The 19,718-nt window shown below is 40.5% G+C and overlaps 1 protein-coding gene across 1 annotated transcript in view; it reads left to right on the top strand.

Annotated features, from left to right (window-relative positions):
* The first annotated feature begins 3,384 nt into the window (after positions 1-3,384).
* mrpl11 (mitochondrial ribosomal protein L11) overlaps positions 3,385-19,718 on the top strand; it is a 60,171-nt gene continuing 43,837 nt past the window's right edge. The window contains exon 1 of the mRNA XM_030108393.1: positions 3,385-3,461. The gene's annotated coding sequence lies outside the window, so the exon portion shown is untranslated. The remainder of the gene's footprint in view (positions 3,462-19,718) is intronic.

The raw sequence follows: 19,718 nt of genomic DNA, 5'->3' as shown, positions 1-19,718 counted from the left end.
GTTATATTTTGGCTTGGTATTGAATTTAAGCTGAAAAACTGCTTACAGTTAAAGCCAGACGTAAATTGGTTACTAATGCCTGAAGTGCTCTTGCTCTGAAGCAGTTTTTCAGAAGCAGATGATTTGTCGGGTTACACATGTTAATCCTGTTGGGAAATCCCATTAGGACGGTGTAAGATGTGAGAATAATTGTAAAATAGCTACATGAAAATAACTTGAACAAGCTTTCACCCTGGCCTTTTCTACAACACAAAAAAGTTACTTGTTTGTTGAAAGATGTCCTGTCCGTTAGAAATCAGACCAAAATAAGTAGCTACTGACTGATCACTTTTTATTGTTTCTTTGTGCAATAGAATGACGGGAGGGGGTTGTCTCGTGGGGCATGAGAGGTTTTTTTTTTTTAATTCACAAGTTCCCAAAGTAAGACAATATCACAATGAATGAAATATAAGTCCCAGAAAGAAATGGGAAGATCATCACCAACTTCAGTGTTGACTAGTTAAAAGACAGTTACAAATTCAAAGTGATGCAAGCTTATGCACATGCATACACTTCTGCCGTTGCTTCTTCCTTTTTCATGGAAGTCAATCATTCATGACCCTGTGAACCACAGTTGAAAACACACTCTGCACTGTCCAGCGTTCATGAACATCGCTCGGTGGCATTGTTCCAGCTTTCATAAAATCAGCAGATTCACAACTTTTATGGGCCGATCACATAACTGAGGCACAGCTGCTCCCTTCAAATGTCTCAACGACAGTTTCCCTGCAATTCCCCCACGTGGGACAAATAAAGGACTTTCAATAAAGGACTTTCAGCTCGTCTGCCTCCATCTCATCATATGTCCTTACTCCTCTATTATCTGCTTGTCGCACATCGAGAGATTCTCTAAAAAGTCTTCCTTTTTTATTCCTGCCGAGAAATTCCACCTCAGAGTTTAATGATAAATCCACTGTTTGTCCACAGCACATATCTAAACCATTTCAAACTGCTGCCTGTATCTTTAAGCCACTCTACTGAATGACCTTTAAACTCCAAACATACCAACAACCGAAAGAATGTTAGATATGTAGTTGTGGTATGAGAAACATTTTTATGGTTAATTAGTTCAGAAACTACATACAAATGACCTTGGGCAGGAAGAGATGCCACAGTAATTCAGTTAAAGATTTGTATTGGCAACAATGTACCCTCCCTCAGTCAGGCGGCTGGAAAAGTAACATTGGGTGAATTTTAAACCACCAGAGAGCAAAAATACCAGCTCAACCACAAACAATATAAACAAGTTCCCAGAACAGCTGTAGAAAGAAAAACAAACTATTGTTGCCCTGACAGGATCATTTGTAATTTGGATAAAAGATAATGGACAGGACAGATGTTAGAAAAGCATGTCACCACACACATCAAAGGATTTAAGTCTCCTCAGTTTTTTCCTGAGGAGACTTAAATCCTTTGATGTGTGTGGTGACATGCTGTACATTTTCTACCAGTCTGTTGTTGCAAGTGCTGTTTTCTTTGGGGTTGTCTGTTGGGGCGGCAGTATGACAAAAAGAGACAGCAATCGGCTGGACAGACTGATCAGGAGGTGTGTGTCTGTGATGGGGAGGAAGGTGGACTCTGTTGGAGCAGTCTTGGAGAGGAGGATGGGGGCTCTAATGCAGAGTATCTTGAGGAACTCCAAACATCCACTGCACGACACAGTTGCAGCTCAAAAAAGTGAGCGGAGCAACAGGCTCCTGTCATTGCGCTGCAGAACTGAGCGCTTCAAGAGGTCGTTCATCCCCTCAGCAATCAGGCTGTATAACAGATGTGCCTGAGCCAAACAAAGTACACTATGAGCACTTTTATTTATTGTACTGTTATTTATTTGCATGTATATGATCTGTGTGCTGCTGGACACTGGAATTTCTCCCTTGGGAGATTAATAAAGTTTTATCTATCTTATCTATCTATCTATCTATCTAAAATTACATTAGGACTCTGTCGGTGGTTGCTATTAGCAACAGAATGTTCAACCAAACCAAATGGAACTGTGACCATGGTTGCTCCTGGCAACAGAATGTTCAACCAAACCAAATGGGGCTGTGACCATGGTTGCTCCTGGCAACAGAACGTTCAACTGAACCCAAGTGCGGAGCAGGACATTTGTTTTCTCCAATAATGTCCCCTCGCTTTCATTTATTTATTAATTTGTCCCTGCTGAGCCCTCTCATGTTTCAGAAGTACCATCTGGGGTCTGTACAAAAACATGATCAGAATATTTCTATTTGATTAAAACCTGTGTTGGAATATATTACTCAAATTAAGCATCATTTAATAACCAGCGCTTGGAACAAACTGATACCAATAAAAAGTGCCTGATGGTGTTCATAAAGCTGTCAGAGCAATGAATAAATGGAGATTTAAATGCTTCCATACATTTAAACTGCCAACTCCAATGTTGACACTGTCCTAAACTAACAGATCATGTTTTATTCCGGCAGCATAGTATGATACTGTTATTCTGAACTCTGAAAAAGTGTAGATTTAGTTCAGTTTTTGTTAAAACACAGAAAAAAAAACCTTGGGTTGGCCGCATTCTCACCTCATAGTGGTCTTCCTGTGTGGCGTTTGCATATTCCTATAGTATGTATGTGGGGTTTTTTTTTCTCTGTTTCTTTCCACAGCCCAGAAACATGCATGTGAGGTTATTGCTTACTCCAGATTAGCCCTTTACAGGAAGCACCAAAGTCTTTCTGAGTATTTCTGAGGCAACTGAGGTCTTTCACCATCTGCTGCACTAACCTGAAGGTCTTCAGTGAGTCTTTGTGGCCAATCCTGTCCAATGCGTTCATGCATTCTGGAGCAGAGGACCGAGGGAGGCCCGCAGAACAGGCTCAACAAAAATGATTAGAAAGGCCAGCGATGTGGTGGGGATGAACTCTGAACAGGTGGTCTCAGAAAAGAGGATCTGTCCAACCTGAGGTCCATCCTGAAAAATATCTGTCAACCCCTCCATGATGTAAATAAACAGCAGGAACACCTTCAGCAACAGACTCATACCACCAAAGAACACTACAGAGGATCACACCCCATAACAGGAAGTCTTTGCTTCCTGTGGTCATCACACTGTGTAACTCTTCCTTGTAAATTGTGTTTGTTGTGCTTGTCTGTCCATTTCCTGTTTTCTATGCTTATATTAGTCATCATTAAACCTTGTTCATATCATAACTTATTTTTGTCTTGTCTTGTATTTAATATTTTAACTTTCCATAGTATTTAATTGTGTTCTATTCTGTGTGGAGCATCGCTGTAAAGATTTTTCCTCTGGGATTGATCAGTATTGCTGTTCTATTGATTGTGTGCTCCTCCTCCGGACCAGCAGGTGGCAGCACTGAGGTCACGCGCCGTGTTCTGCATTCCAACATGTCTGCGCCCTGTAGGATGCAGCTGACGGCGTGAAGGTGTAAGACAAGCGGCAGGTATGGAAACACCGGGGCTCCCGTGTGGCTGTGGGGTCTTTTATGTGCTCTGTTATCACGGGTTCGAGCAGTGCGTGTGCTCACAGGCTCACTTAATGTGCGGTGTGTGTGTGTGTGTGCACGGTGTGTGTGTGTGTGTGTTCAATGTGACAGTGGAGACAAAGTGTAGCTGCTGCTGTGTGTCTCCTTCATCTCTGAGAGGCTTTCACAGATAAAACAAGTCATTGCTGGTGTTTCTCTGTTTTTTATAGCAGTGTGTTATAATAAATCACTCTATTATAAAGTGTTGAGGAAAGGTCTGAGTCTCCAAGCTGTCTCTGATGCTAAAAGGTCAACTCAAACTGGGTAAATTCTGATTTCTAAAAAAAATAAAAAAATCTTGAATTAAGTTATGAGTTTACTCAAAGATGCCATATGATAGTAATATACTGCTGTGAGCATAGTAGAGCTGCTAAGAAAGCTCCTTTTTGGAGATTACAATGTAATCTTACACTTACAATGTAATCATTACGTAGAACAAAGTTCTGGGCTAGAGCCATGTGCAAAGTGAGTCAGTTTTTAAAATCCATGATCCTTGAAAACCCCCCTGGCTGCCCAGGACCTGCAGGCCAGGTTAATTAATAGACTATATTGTTTGACTCTCCTGTAGTAGTTTTCCATGAAGAAATAGTGACATTTTGAAAAACTGATATCCACTGTTGTTTCGGTGTGAAAAACATTTAACATGTCCAACAAATTCCTAAGGATGCTGCGAGAGAGCCAAATAACACTGTGTAAGAGAAGAATATGTAGGTTAAAAACATTTTGAAATGTTTAAAGCCAGAAGTACCTCATTGAATTATCAGCTTTGGCAGTGTTTTTACACATGAGCAATTCTTTGGCCATCTAAACATTGAGAGGTGAACATTTGATGCGCTGACTGCAGCTTGGAATGATCGCTGTGCAAAAACTGGCCTTCCTCTGAGAGCTTTGTGGTGGGGAAGGCCCACGGGACCACCCGCCGCTCATTGTGAAACACAACACCAGTATGCTGAAGTCTTCATTAAAACCAGAAAGAGTCACTTGATTTGTCTGCAGTCACTCTCTTGTTTTAATCTAAAGAGATGCTAGAGGGGAATGGAGACCTGCTAAATATTCTGGCCAGGTCGCGACGCTGGAAACAGTGATTGATGTGAGATTCAGAACCAGGATCAGCACTTTATTTACATTTTAAAATGATTACTTCTAAGTTTTTTATTGCCTTCTGGTGAAGTTACAGTAATCACTGAGAGAGGGGGATAAATTCAGTCCCCAACAACAATAAAAACAGTTCAGAGGCAGCTATATATAAAACAAGAGGGCTAAATGAACCTCCAATCTCCCTGGCATGGAGCACTTTGGGCATCACCGCAATAATAAAATAAGAAGAACTGTACAAATGAGAAGAAAATACAAAACACGTTCAGGGAAGAAGTGATCTACTATATCAGGTAAGAAGGTAATGAAAGCAAAGTAGCAGGTGTTTTAATCTCTTGAATGTAATGTTTCCACTGTTGACAGTTAAACAGCTTCTGATTGCATCAGTGATAGAGCTGCCAAATACAGCAGATGTTGAAAACGGGTTCGAAAATGCATTTTTCAATGGTGAAGTGTAGAGGTGTCCCCGACTAAGAATTTCCAAAGTCGAATCTGATTCGTCCGATCCTGCCAATAGTCGACTGATAGTCGAATCTATCGAATCTATCATCTTGTTTGTCGGGGGTGGGGGGGCAGAGCGGTGCTCACACGGCACACGGAGCGCCGGGGCGCATATGCCTACAGCCGGCCCTGATTACACTAATATATATATATATATATATATATATATATATTTTTTTTTTTTATTATTTTTTTTTTTTTAAACTGCGCAGGCAGGTAAAACAACACTTATTTTTTTCCTACACACTGAAACACAGACTGGAACAAAGTGTCGGTAACTCTAAACAACAAACAAATGAAGTTCGAATGACCATAGCCAAACCCACTTCTAACAAACGGGCTAAAGCATGTAATTTATTTGTATCTAAAAGCTCTGCAGATAGGCTCAAATTTTTTGGCTAAACAATTTGTCACATTATCTGCTCAAATTAAATGAAATAGGCTTAATTGCACTGTGTCGGGTCCTTCACAGCGCAACATCCATGCAAAAACAAACACTAAATTAAATAGAATTAGCCTTTTAGATCGCTAAAAATAATAATATAATAATAACCTAAAATATTACAATTAAATGAAATAAAAGTCAGCATTAAAAATGAGAATTGAGTAACAGAACCGTCTTTTATTAGCCCAATTATCTGGCTACTTACCCATTTAAGGTGGAAAGCCATATTGTTGTGGAGTGATATGAAAGGACACAACTTGCATTTGACTTTTTTGGATCATCTTTGACTTGGTCTGAAGTTTTTTTTTTTTTTTTTCCGACATTGTGAATCATCGAATTGTCGAATATTTGAGGACACCCCTAGTGAAGTGTTTCAGAAGTGTAATGGAAGCGTGCAGTTATGGAGCCTCGTGTACACGAGAGACCATCAAATCACTAAACGCTGTAGAAATCTAGTATTTAAATCCACATGGCTTGTATTTGTGGTTAAGTAAACACACGTATTTATATTCATTCATTCATCTATTCAGCTGTTCATCTATCCGGCCATTTCCCTCTCTCTCTCTGTCGTGGTCTTGTGGCTGTGGCTGTGTTTATCCTTTAGTCTCTTGTTGTTACTGTTTGTATTCATTGTTTTGTTCCATGGTCTTCACATTTTCTTGGGTGAATAAATGTTTCTTTATAATAGCTTTTAAAAAGCTTTAGTGCAGAGAGGCTGTGAAATACTGTGGCATGTTTTATTGTACAGTGTTTAGATGGACCCAGCGCTGTATGCCAACAAATAAAGGTTGGATGTTTTATTACTGATAAAATGTATTTGCTTCAGTGTTATAGCTAATGTCTGCACTTATTTTCTTACTGTCATGGTAAAACTGCCAGTGGCATTGTGTTTCTTTTTAAGTTACTAGCTGCATAGCTCCTAGCTGCCAGTTGTCTATACATTGTTGTGTTTTATCTGTTTGGTGGTGTAGTGGTGTCACACTGCCACATAGCGTGTAGGTACTGGATTCTAGCTTCTGTTTGGTGTTTGCATGTTGAACTTGTGCTTGGCTGCATTTTGTTCAGTCACTCCTGAGTCCCAAAACTTGCTTTAGGTGAAATGGTATATTTTTATAATCCTTGTAAGTGCGTGTATATCTTTGTCTGCCATGTAATGAGATTATGATCTGCCCGGATTGCACCCATTGTTCACTGGGATTGACTCCATCTCTCAATCCGAATGAGACGAAGCGGTTCAGAAAATGGATGGATGGCACGCATTTTGCAGCATTCTTTGTGGTAGTAGCTCCACTTGTATTTCTTCTCTCTCAGCTCCACTGTCCAGTGACCATACATTTTGTGAGGCAGTTTATCTTAATTGCTACCTTCAAAAGCAGGTGGATGGTTTCTATGTGTGTTGCTAAGTGACTGCAGTGAGCTCCGGCTCTGACGTGTGTTGACGGGAGAGCTTCCTTCACCCCTTGCTGTTAAGGGCTCAACTTATGTTCTTGACTCAGATGAACCACGTGAAATTTAGAATCATCAGGAAACCTGGAGATGTTCTGGTGTTTCCCCCAAAAAAGAAAAAAAAAAAAGAAAAACGAATTGAAGGAAAGACGTGAACGCTTGGCCCCTGCAGTGATGAGCTCTGGTGGCTTTGGGTCAGTAGTTTGGGTCCATATGTTCCTTTAAGGACCCTATGCATGACCTGGGTCTATTAGATTGATTAAAATTGACTTTTTTTTCTGTGCTTATCAGTTAACTAGTAATTCAAGTCTTCATAAACCATCATTGAAGCATTTTCAGATGAAATTCTCCTCGTTTCTCTTTTTATGGAACACAGTGAAATGTCTAATGACTCATCCTGTATGTCAAGGTGTTCAACAATTTCTTTAACAAAGAACTTTTTCTTATGTGCTCATAACTGTGTAACATTCATTGCAAGTTTTATTCTTACAGATTATTTGATTTTAGATTTGTGCTGTCACAAGGTCACTCAATGATTCAAGCAGTGCAAAAAGAATTTTTGTTTCCCTTATTAAGTATGAATTTATGCGAATCTTCCAGATGCACAAAGGCAAAGGCAAAATCTGGATGATTATCTGATGTGGCTTTTATGTGCCATTCAAATGTTCCATTTCCTCACTTCTGAAAGTGTTTTTCACACTTTGACATATTCAAGTGCTTCTATGCTGTGTTGTGGAAACTCTCTGTAAATTGATATGAGCTTGTTATTAAAATATCTTAATTACACGCTGAAGTTTGCTGTTGGAACTTAGTGCATTTTTTCCGTTTTTCCAACTGATCTCTATCTCTATCTCTATCAGTGAGTTTCTGACCATGCTTGCCAGTTTTTTTTGGGGGGTTTTTTTGGTCATTTTTGAACTGAGTGCCTGACCACAATTTGCCTTGGAACCACCAGGGGCACAATGCTGACTTTAGGAGAGGAACCAAAAACAAAAGAAAAAAAAAGAAAGAATAATTTAATTCGGGATCCACCGGAATGAAAATTTGGAGCCGAAACTGAATAAGACTAAAATGCTTGGCCGAACACTGAATGTTAAGTTTTTCTACTATTTTTTTATTTTTTTATTTTTTTGCATAATTAGCCTAGAATAAATTAATAGACATGTTTTTCAAAGAAAGTAAATGATTATTGAATATTCTGACATTTTTAAAAAAAATATTCTTCTAGTCTTTTCAAAAGAAGCGCAACAAAGTTTTCGTTAGTCATCGATGTGCTCCACAAGCCTCCAAAAGTTGACGTCCTCCACAACAATAAATGGTTGATCATCCAAAGCCATGAGCCTTTTTCATGATTTCGTTCGCTCTTCACACTGTCCTTTGCCAACCTTTTCTTCTTTTCAAAGCCGTCGGCCAGGGACGGAGTGGGCGTGCTGTAACCAGCTTTCCTTCCAGCTGCTGCAGCCTCTCGCTCTCTAACACTTTAAAACGTCCCCACGCTGCCAACATTTAACCGAAGACGCCAGGTCGTCACGTCGCTGCGCGTTGTTTGATTACGTCCCGGTCACTGTTAAACACTGATTGGTGGAATCGCTACTAAGACCCGCCTCCTCGGGGGGGCTGTTTGTTTTCTGTTTTATTGAAGATTATTTATAGAAAATGAATCACATACATTGTTAATATGTTATCAGTTAGTATTAGAGTTTATTTTACTCTTTTTTTCTGTTTCTGAATTGTAGGGCTCGACGCCTCCTCTCTTCATCGGCCGACACTCTTGCGTCACACACCATTATTCGGTCTTGCTTTTAATTCAGTCCACTGGAGGCCGAATGTGTCTTTTTTTTTTTAAATATTCAGCCAAATATTGTCAATGCCCGAATATTCGCTGCATCCCTACTTAAAATGGAAAGCAAATGAGTCTTAGTGTGAAATGATTTTCACTCAAAATTGCATAAATGTAAATAATTTAGTTTAATCCCAGGCTCAGCGTTATTCATTCTACCTCAGTCCCATCTCAGTGCAGCGTCTTCTCTCGGACACTTTGTCATTCAGTCGGTATGATCATTGGGTTTAATGATCAAGTGCATTTAAATACTGCTTAGTTGATTGAACTGAAGTACACATACTGGAGTGCGTTGTTAACCAGTGACTAAGCAAACGGCAGTATCACAAGCCGCAGTAGCCTATAGGAGCAAATTCAATGCAGTCACCACCTTGGATGAGTCCTCACTTTATTTCCAGTGCATTAGATTCTATTGCACTCTCTAAGAAAATCCAAAAAGCTGTATTTTCACTGTATCAAAGCATTTTGGATCATTATTCCATATCTGTCATTTATAATATATCCTTCAACTGAAGTGAATAGACTCGAGGCAAAGTGGCTCCTCATCGGAGATGGCAGCCAAAGTGGCAGTCAGTGAGGATTCTAATGATATATCTCTGTGGGAAACTAACACGATACTCCTTCACACCTGTAGTATGTAATCTTTTGGAATCACTCTTTTAAAATGTTTGTGTTTTGTGAAACGTCTCGTGCGGATTATAAAACAAACATGTTTTATCATTTAAGATTATTGAAGCCAGGATTGTTGAAAAGTTGGCGGCGTTGCACCGTTCTGTGATCAGTGTCTCCGTTCAAAGGAATTGGCCCGAGTGTGGCTCACAGCGCTAGCAGCAGCAGCAGCAGCAGCCATAGTTTCTGTGCAGGTTAATATCCAAATGCATGAGATGAATGAATGGTGTTGTGCGTTGCTCCAGTAAAGTGCTTTTACACCATTTTTTTTTTCTTTTCCTGACAAAGCCTTCACGCTACTTTGTTTTCATTTTCTAGATGAATGTGCTGAAAAACTGTGCTGCCTTGTGGGAGGACATCTCTGTTAGGGGGGGTTCAGCTACAGTGTGACGGCTCTGCAGCCCCGACTTCGTGATTGTTCAGCGGCCTTGTGCATGAATAAAACACTAATAGGTTCGGCCGATTAATATTTATGGTCTCTCCAGGGTAGGAAGTTTGAGTGTTTTGCCACCTAGTCCTGCCCATCCGGAGTATTTAATTTAAATAAAATTTAAAAAAACTGAGGAGAAACCAGGTGTTAAAGTTAATTTAACTGTTACACAATAACACACAACTTCCCGGACTTACTGACAGAGCACTCAACAGATGTTTCTCCATAGTTCAGGTTTTACTGAAATATTTATTTCAGGAGTAAATTCAGTGTAAAGTTTTTTTCATTTTGAAACATAAACTCGACTTGCGTCACCGCTCTCTACTTCCCTCGTTGTTTCCAAATGAGCCGGCGAACCCGCAGATGTTTTTCACAGCAGGTAAAAACATTAACCTCGCCGTCATTTGAGCAGTGCAACGCCGCGGCTTTAATGGCGCCGTTTGTCACTGCTGTGGTTGATGAGTTGATGTGGAGACTGTTAAAAAGGTCTGTTGGTCTTGATTTTCACCCACATCAGCAGCTTTCGGACCCAGATACCACAACCTGTGGAGATCAAAAGACTGACAGAGAGCGGATATTTTCCAGGAACCTGTGTTTGTATTCGGCCAGAATTGTTGTACAAAGGCGCAGTTTACCAAAGATCATTTATGCCATGAAAAGCTTGAAAATATCCCTGAAGTGATCCCCCATTTGAACAAGATCAAACCTCGTTTGTATCAAAGGCTCCCCGCCGGCTCGTCACAGCGGTGTCCGTCCAGGAAATGAGAGCAGCTTGGTGGGAGAGTCTATCGTTCTACATAACTGACTGTTTCATTTTAGTTTCAAGTAGAGAAAAAAAAAACAATGACAGAAAGAATTATGTTTAAAAAAACAAAACAAAAAATGAACTTGGTGTTTTAGCTCTTTTCTCACTCTAATGTTGGAAGATACTGATGCTCCTTTGTTTCCTTTGTTTCTTGTAAGAGTAATATGTTAGGGTTGAGCTTGGGCATGAATTTTAAGTTACATGAAAGAAGGCTCTTCCTGCAGTGATCTGCCAATTCATCTTCCGGGTTTTGTCATTTTTTTCATTCAAAGATAAAATGTTTAATCTCGTGAGAGTCTGCTCTGGGGCACGTTTTGGCAGTTATGCATGTTACTTGGTTACAATTCATTATTTTTACAGCTGCTGTTGGAAAATTTCATGCATATTTAGGCTTTTTTCCATTTTGGTGGTTAGAGGCGACTCATGTTTTCGACAGCCATGTTCATCCAATAATGTTTGCAGCATTTTAAACGGTTGGCAAAGTAATACAGGCCCGCTCATTTATTGTACAGCAATTTGTTCCCAATATTTTGACTTGTCTCACAAATTTAAACAAATCTCACAATATTTCCGAAACTTAGTGGTAGGCTGCAATCATTCAATATATTTTTGCTATTTTCTGAGTTGACTAAGTTGGCATCATTAAAGCATTTTACTTTTAGGCTGTCCTGAAGGTTTCAGGCTTCGATTGAAAGAAGATCAGCTCAACGTGTTGCGCTACATCTTAAAATGGGTGAAAAGTCCAGTGACGGCAAAGAGAGTAGCATTCGGATTTAATGACAGGTTTCATGGCATGCAAATGTTGCGGCACCCCTGGTCTGAACAGGTGGAAAATGAAGTGATCTCCACGAAGCAACAGATGACACAGTCCCTTTATATTTCAAGCAAAACATTAAAAAAGTACTATTACATTTTCAGAATGACAGAAAAGGAAAAGTGCCTGCAGCAAAAGTTTTGGTAATCTGCTTTATTAGTACCTTGTAGCATCCCCTTTGGCAACTATCACAGCTTGTAAGTGCTTTTTGTCGCCAGCCAAGAGTCTTTCAGCTCCTGTTCTTTGCCCATTCTTTCTGACAAAGGTCTTCAAGTTCTTTGAGATCCCTGGTCTGTATCGCACACAATGCTCTTTCGAGGTCTGTGTACAGGTTTTCAGACTGTGAGGGCCATGGTCTATTGTGGATTTTTACTTGCATCTGAGACCATTATTCATTAGTAGAAACCAGTTCTTTAACACACTTCATCTTTTTTACAGGTGGTGTTATCTTTGCTTGCAGAATTTATTGGAGTTTAATTAAATCCATTCTTACCTCTGTCTGTGAGATAACGCCATTGGCTGCAATACAACTCCGAAGAATGATCTCTCCCCCTCCGTGCTTTACCTTTAGAAGAGTGTTTTCAGGAAATTCTGTGCCTTCTCTTCTCCAAACAGGCCTTGGCTTATTTAATCTCATTTGTTCACAAGGACTTGTTTCAGGCTTGTTTAAGCGCTCTTTCACAAAATTCCGACACTGATTCTTGTGGCGATGGCAGAATGATGAGAGGTTTTCTTCTGATCACTCGTCCATGAAGGCCGTATTCATGCAGGTGTCACTGAACATTTGAACAGCGTAGCATAACTCCACGCTCTGATAAAATGCTATTTCTTGAAGGTCTTTCACGGTCAAACTGGGGCTCTGACTTGCTTTTCGAGCAATCTTACATTTCGAACTGAGGAATTCACTCAATAAAACGTCTTTGCTATCTTTTCATAGCCTCCTCCTGCTTCGTGGGCATTCACTCATTTTAATTTTCAGAGAGCTTCTTGTAGCACTCCGTGTCTGTCTGCTGTAGGGATAAGGTTAGAGGAGTATAGATACGTATATGGCTTTTGAAATTTGCTGCTCCTGATCCCTTTCCCAACAGTGATTGTGAAGAAATGATGAAATAATAGGATTATCATTCGACTGATTAATTAAATAACCTTGGCCAAGTTGTGAGCACTGAGCACAAAATACAGTTTTCTTTTGACCAAAACCTAATTTTGGTGCATAATTTCTTTTTATATTCTGATAACTCTGCTTGATGCCAGAGACAAATGAAGCAACAAAAAGCCTACACATGTTTATTTTGCTTTTCCTAAGTCCAGTGTGTCCAGTGTGACTCAGCTCTTTGCACTCAATGATACATTTAAAGATTTCTTTGATGCCTAAGAAGAGTGAAATATGTTTTCAAGTGTTTGTTGATATTTTCTATTCTTACTACTTCATAGTATTCATAGTGCACCATTTTTGGTTCCGTTTTACAATGTGCTAAACATTTACAGATCAAAAAGTTAAAGGCCAGAGTTCTGCCTTCATTTTATTTTGTACCATCACATTAAAAAATGTCAGAAAAGCTGAAAAGTTAATTCAAAGTTGAATGGACTATCATCTTTGTAGTCTTTATTTTTAGTTTCACACACCTTAAACACTTGGAGCTGGAAGCTTATGATGGGGATATAAGAGCAACTGCATATTGGTGCAATAAGCTGCATGTTACATATGATCTGATTAGTCAACTAATTGCAAAAATAAATGGAGACTAGTCGATTGTTAAAACTGGAATTTGGCACTCAGAGAGCGCAGACCTCCGCCACAGCTCAAATCAGTCACCAACAACAATAAGAACACCATATATAATAAAACAACATTGTGATCGGGGTGTGATCGGAGCGGAGCGCTGCGGCGTGCGGCGCCTCTCTCTCTCACCCTCGCGCCCTCTCCCTGTGTGTGTGTGTTTATGTGAAAAGGAAAACCGAAAAGCAACATAATTTATGTTATTTTACTTCATTTTAATTTGAAAATTGACCGGATTCTCTCGTATTTCCTGTTCCCGACTTCCTGTCTGGTGCGATCTGCTCTGTCCAGCTTTGCAACTGGCGCTCCATGGCGTTTGTGGCTCGCGGAGAAAATAGAGAGAAGCAGAGCGCCCGTGGCCCACAGCGCGAACCGCTACGCACGCAGCGCTCCCCCGCGCCTCCTGTATGAACCGTCAGATAGGTTGCGCGCGCGTCCTGTGTGAACCAGGCGTTTCTCGCCCCCTGTCGGCGGGCCTGCTCAACTATGTGAAAGACTGCCCTATCTCGCAATGGTAAATGGTAAATGGACTACACTTGTATAGCGCTTTTTACCCTGCATGACAGAGCCCAAAGCGCTTCACACTGCAATATCACATCACCCTTTCACACCATACTCAGTGGTGGTAAGCTACTATTGTAGCCACAGCTGCCCTGGGGCAGACTGATAATGACAATGACAATGATAAAGAATCCTTTTAAAAAATTCCTGGATCCAGACAGTGATCTGGATCATCACCAAAATTTAATGGATTGTAAGTTAGCCCAAGACCCACCTTTCCACAAAGTTTCATTGCAATCCGTCCATTACTTTTTCCGTAATGTTGCTAACAAACAAACCAACGTGATTCCATGACTTCCTTGGCGGAAGTAATAACCATTTGTGGCAGCCCTAAGTGGCATTATTATTTTTTGGAAAACGAACAAAATAAAGGTAATTTACTTTTTTCTTTTTTTCGAAAACTCTGGAGCTTTATGGCTGAGCCACAGTGGCTCGTTCAGGTGACATTATCTACAAAAACAGCTATCATTTGACCTTAAAGAAGCAACTACTTGAAATCAAGTACATTATTATCATTATTGTTTAGTGACATTTCGACAAACTGTGCCTGGACAGTGGGAAAAGAATCAATATTTTATCCTGAGCTCTTCTCTCAGCTCTCAAGAATCACAGAAGCACACAGTCTGAAGTGATCACTGCAGAGGGAGGCGTGGCCACCAGTCCCAAACTCTGAATGGCACCCATGAAAACCAAAAGGATTTTAAAGAACCATCCAATAATTTACAACATTTTAGACTGCTTATCTTATATATCTGTTTTCACATCAAGTAAGTAATTGTTTTCTGATAGGAATAAAAAAAAAACATTCAGAAACCAATTTTTTTAGTGTCTCTCAGGAACTCCACTCCAAAGCAATGCCTCGTTGATATCAAAATGACCAATAAAATACTAATGGAGGGACAAGAAAACAAACTTTTGATTGTTCAAGAGCACAAAACTGCATTCTTTTTTCTCAGTATATGTAAACTGAATTGTTTTTAAAGGTAAACTTGTGTTTTAACAGACATCTAATAACATCGCTACCAGAAACATAAATTATCAAAATAGACACTGATGTAGGATTAAATTGAGTTGAAATTCATCTAGCAACATCTATACAAAAAATGGGGACAGTGTCTCCACAGCATTTTTAAAAACCACCTGAACGAATCATATATTTTAAAGAGGTTCACGGACCGGAGCTTTCCAGCCTGCAGCGTTGTATAAAAAGCTGAGTCATTTTTAAAGCTGCTTGTCGCCGATACTTTGTAGGTGAGAATGTCTGATTCAGTATTGATCAGTGTTAATTCAGGTGTCAGGTTCCAAAGTCCAGCATCCTCCTGCCTGCTCTGTTAATTTGTATTAATGACAGTCTCTTAAGTACTGTGAGCCTGGTGCCCAGCTGCAGCAGGAGCTCAGACCCAGCAGGGGGCCAGATGGCTTCGGAGTTCAGAGTGTTTACTGTCACTTTTTGGCTGCCGTCACACTTGGCTTGCAGTTTCTGAGCTGCGATTCTGAAGAATGAATTTTTATAATGTCAGGGCCTTGTGTCGCCACATGTCGCCTCGATGGCTGTGATGCTCTTCCTGTCATCTATTTCTGCGCCTCTGCTGCTTTCCCTTCATCCTCCTCGCCTGGCATGGCTTATTTGTCCTGCATCGTCCACAGCGTGGCGTGAACAAATGAAGCAATGCACACTAACAATGTGTTTTGCTTCTTTTTGTACATTCCAATCACAATCCAGAGCCCGAACTTAACATACCCTGTTGCTAAATTGGGTGGTTTCAGTTGCAGATGAGCTTTCAGTCCAACTTTAGCTCATATGCTGGCACAGCAGTGGGAGGTTTGATGTGGCTGGTGATCTGATACCAGCATAAAAAAAACAAACAACCAACAGAAGCGCAGTCACAACATATAAAACGAGCTGCCAGTCTGTGAAATACATCAGGAAATATCGTGGGGTGAGGACTGTAAATCTTTTTTTATATATATAGTTCTCAAATCTGTCCCTGCTGCAGATTTTTGCTTGTTGCTCTTTGTTGCTTTTTTAGATTTACACCGAGCACAGGCAGTTTGTCACGTATCCTCTCCTTTCAATGATGATGGGTGGTGGGAAATGTGATTCAGAAGCGCGGGTAAAGAAAACGGCCTTGCTGGGATTTGATCAGAGGCACACAGAGATAATAAATACTTGGTCTTTATACTGGGAGTCATCATTGTTCGGGTCCAAGGTCCCGGCTGCAGTGATGTGTATTTGTGTCCCATCCACGCAGAGGCCGAGTGCCGTCCTTATGCACCGGCTCGTTCAAGTCCGCCGCTGCGGTGATGGACGAGGTCGAAATCCAGAAATCGGTGCAAGTTCCTGCAAAGCACTGTGGGAAAGTCATTTCTTTCCTAATGGATCCTGTTACGTGCCTGCCGGAGGATGTTATCTTGTTTGAAAAAGAGCGTGCTTCACCAAAACCGATGGAGACACACAGCACTGGAAATGTGAATGAGATGTTAGAGCAAAAGATGAACACCTAACTATCACAGTATTATGTTTGACAAAAGTGTGTCGACTCTCAGAACGTTGTGTCGATTTTTAACCATTGAATGTTTTTTGGTTCAGCCATTGGTTGATTGCCTGCTAGGTGTGCTAAATGTTAGAGTTCAGCTTATCTGGATCTCTTGTTATCATAGTTTATTTTCAAAAACATAGCTGAGATAGATTCAGTGCCCCAAGGGGGAAGTACTTTTATTTAGATTTGATAAAGCAACTCCTTTTTGTATTGCTGTTGGTTGTTTTCAACACTGCCGTAGTTACATCATGCTAGAGCTGATATTATTTTGTCATACATTAAAGTGCAGCATGTACCTTGTCAATGAAGTATTGAGCCGTAACAATACACAAGATTTTATATTGCTGCTATTAACATTTTATAAAGCATCTAATTAGCAGGTTGATCTTTACTGAACGATCATTGTAATCCCAAGAAGTGCAGTGTAGGGTGTGACCGATTCTCAAAGCAGCATTCAGTTTATCATTGAACATGAAAAAAGTAATTCAGCACAGACGTGTTTGAGGAGCCACAAGTTCAGACATTACCTCTGAAAGAAAATCAGAAACACAGGAACAGTGCGTTTGTTCCAGTTGTGGGTTTTGCGCTGTTGTGGAAAAGAGATGCAGAGGCTTATCATTGATGCCTCTTAGAAAATGAAACCACACATTCTTAAAAGCAGAAATATGTCATTCTCTCTGTTTATTCTGGGCTGAAAATGATTCTGCTTTCGTTATAATGGGTTTTCTTACAAATGATCAAATGTCTATATAATGGAGTTGAAACCTTTTTCTCTTAGAAAATTCTTTCACCAGCAAATTAATTTACAAGATGACACATGAAACATTTTCTGGCTCCACTGATATCTCACTCCTTTTTACTCCACTACTATTACCCACATTGGAACGGTTACAGTGTGGTTTGTTTGTCAGTTTATCAACAGGATCATAGAGAAACCTACTCAGGATTTTCCTGGTAATGGATTTTTTTCTATGAAAACTGGTTTCTAAAAGGATCACACTCTGAACGCAGTTCTCTATATTAATGTTCAGTATATTTCAGTAACTTCCGGAACTTCTACCCTCAGTAAAGTAATGTGAAAATTGTCTCGAGAAGCTGCTTTATTTTCCTCCCACAATTGCAGTGTCTGAACATAAACGATATCAAAACGCTGTTAAGTGTGGCCAGCTAGCACTGTGGGCAGCGGCAGCTGTTATTTCTGTGCAGCTTGATTTCCGAAAGAATTGAATCTGGTTCCTTATTGCTCCGATTGAGTGATCATATGCTTTTTTTTCCAGGTGTTACCTAGTTTTCCTTTTCTTTTAATGTGCTGCCAAACCGCACTGGTTATGTAAGAGGACTCCCACCACACCGGTTTAAAGCCGCTCTCTACTTCTTGAGCACTGCCGTCTGGCTGCTGTCTATTTCTCCAATTTGTCAGCAATGGTAGTTATTCATGTCAATTTCATATCGCAGCATCACTTGGAAGGAATTTCCTTTTATTTGGCACACTTGTTCACTGCCATTGCAAGTTGAGTCGATTAGATTTTGGTGTGTCCCATTTGCATGAATCCATCAAACAAATAGCTTTTAATACTCTGGCCTTTAAGGGAAAAAAACATGCTTGAAATACCAGTTGATGTTTATTATGATGATGGTTTGAAAGCATTTTTCAAATCCAATCACAAACATCTTCTGGCGTTTTCACTGCTTTCATTTTATGTCTTATGTCAGCCAAGGATGTTATGATTTCAGTGTGATTTATCTGCCTTTCTATTAGCTGGATTACAGTAAAACCAGAAGGCTGCGCTTTATGAAAGACGGTGGAAAGGTGAAGCATGGGCCAAGGAAGAAACCATTACATTTTGGAGCACATCCCACAAATTATTGTCTCTGTGTTGGCAACAGCTGTAGGACGGAGGTATTATGTTTTCAGGTTGTTGGTTCCATTTTAGTCGGAAGAATATCTCCAGAAGGCCTTGAAGGAATTCCTGTATATGTGACACACATCATCAATCTTCCGGCTTTATCCAGACAAACATCGCAGGCGCCTGGAGCTGAGCACAGCCGACGCTGTGTGAACAGAGAAGTACGCCCTGGACTGGACCGGCGTCTCACAGGGCAAACGCAGAGACAATCAAACACACCTTTTTGTGTTCAAAGATCAAAATCTCTTTTAGAAAAGCGTCTTTCCACGAAAATTTGCATTCAGCACCTTTTATTATATTCCTCAACAGGCCTCACTGCATTTGATACACGAGCCTGAAGAGACCTTAATGATGACTGGAACTTCGCTGGTTGGCAGAGGGTGTAATTCTAGTTTTTAACTTTCATTTAAGAAGGTAGGGCATTTAACCTTTTTGGAAAATTGAATGTGGTGGATTTAGCGCGGGGTTTGCACGCCACAGAGCACTTGATGATTGGTCTTAATGGTGATTGTTTCTCTCCCATAACTGCAATGGCACCGGGTTGAATTGACTGGAGGTCTGCATTGTTGATCAAACAGAATAGCTCATTAGCAGCTTTCTCTCATTCAGTATTCATTTTCCCAGTTAATATCCAGGAGAATGTCGGTGGTGATGTGATCAGTACACGCATAGTTTGAAGTTGGAGAGACTTACCCTCAATCGGGCCAGGACAGCAGAAAGCAGGGTGCGGTTTTCAGGGAGGGTCAGATCTAGACCCCGTCTCCAGTGGACACATCACCCTCTTCTGCTGAATTATTTCTACCACCAAGAGAATAAAACCTATCTCTCTCTCTCTCACACACACACAGTGATTAAAGCTACTTAACCAGCAGACCGAGCAAATCACACCCATTAAATGAATTTTTGAAATCCAAGCTTAGCGGAGCTGCCAGCTTTCACTTATTGAACTCACACTATACAATCAAAGATCTCATGCTAAGTAAGAAGCTTTGGAAAGTTGGAGTTGCAGATCAATCTCGTGTTTTGCTCCCTTTGCGGCCTCCACCCTGCAGTTGATTTTTGTAAAGCAGTGTTTGAAGTAAACATACGTCAAAAGGTCGGACTGAGCTGCGAGTTAGGTGAATTGCTTCACTCCTGTAATGGAGAGTTCGGATGCTACGATGAGCTCTGAAGTCGACCCGCTCAGACACACACACTGTCTCACCTGGACGCTCCTCATTACAGCACAGTTTGAGTCTGGACGGCTCCTCCAAGTTTCTCTCCGAACTCACCTGAGCTGAGCTAATGAGGACTGCTGTGCTTAAATGAAGACCGAAGCGCCGTGTTCCAGCTCAGACCTGCTG

Source organism: Salarias fasciatus, chromosome 2, assembly GCF_902148845.1.
Source record: "Salarias fasciatus chromosome 2, fSalaFa1.1, whole genome shotgun sequence".
Lineage (NCBI taxonomy): Eukaryota > Metazoa > Chordata > Actinopteri > Blenniiformes > Blenniidae > Salarias > Salarias fasciatus.
Note: the sequence above shows the minus strand (reverse complement) of the source record. Positions and strands in the feature narration are given on the sequence as shown.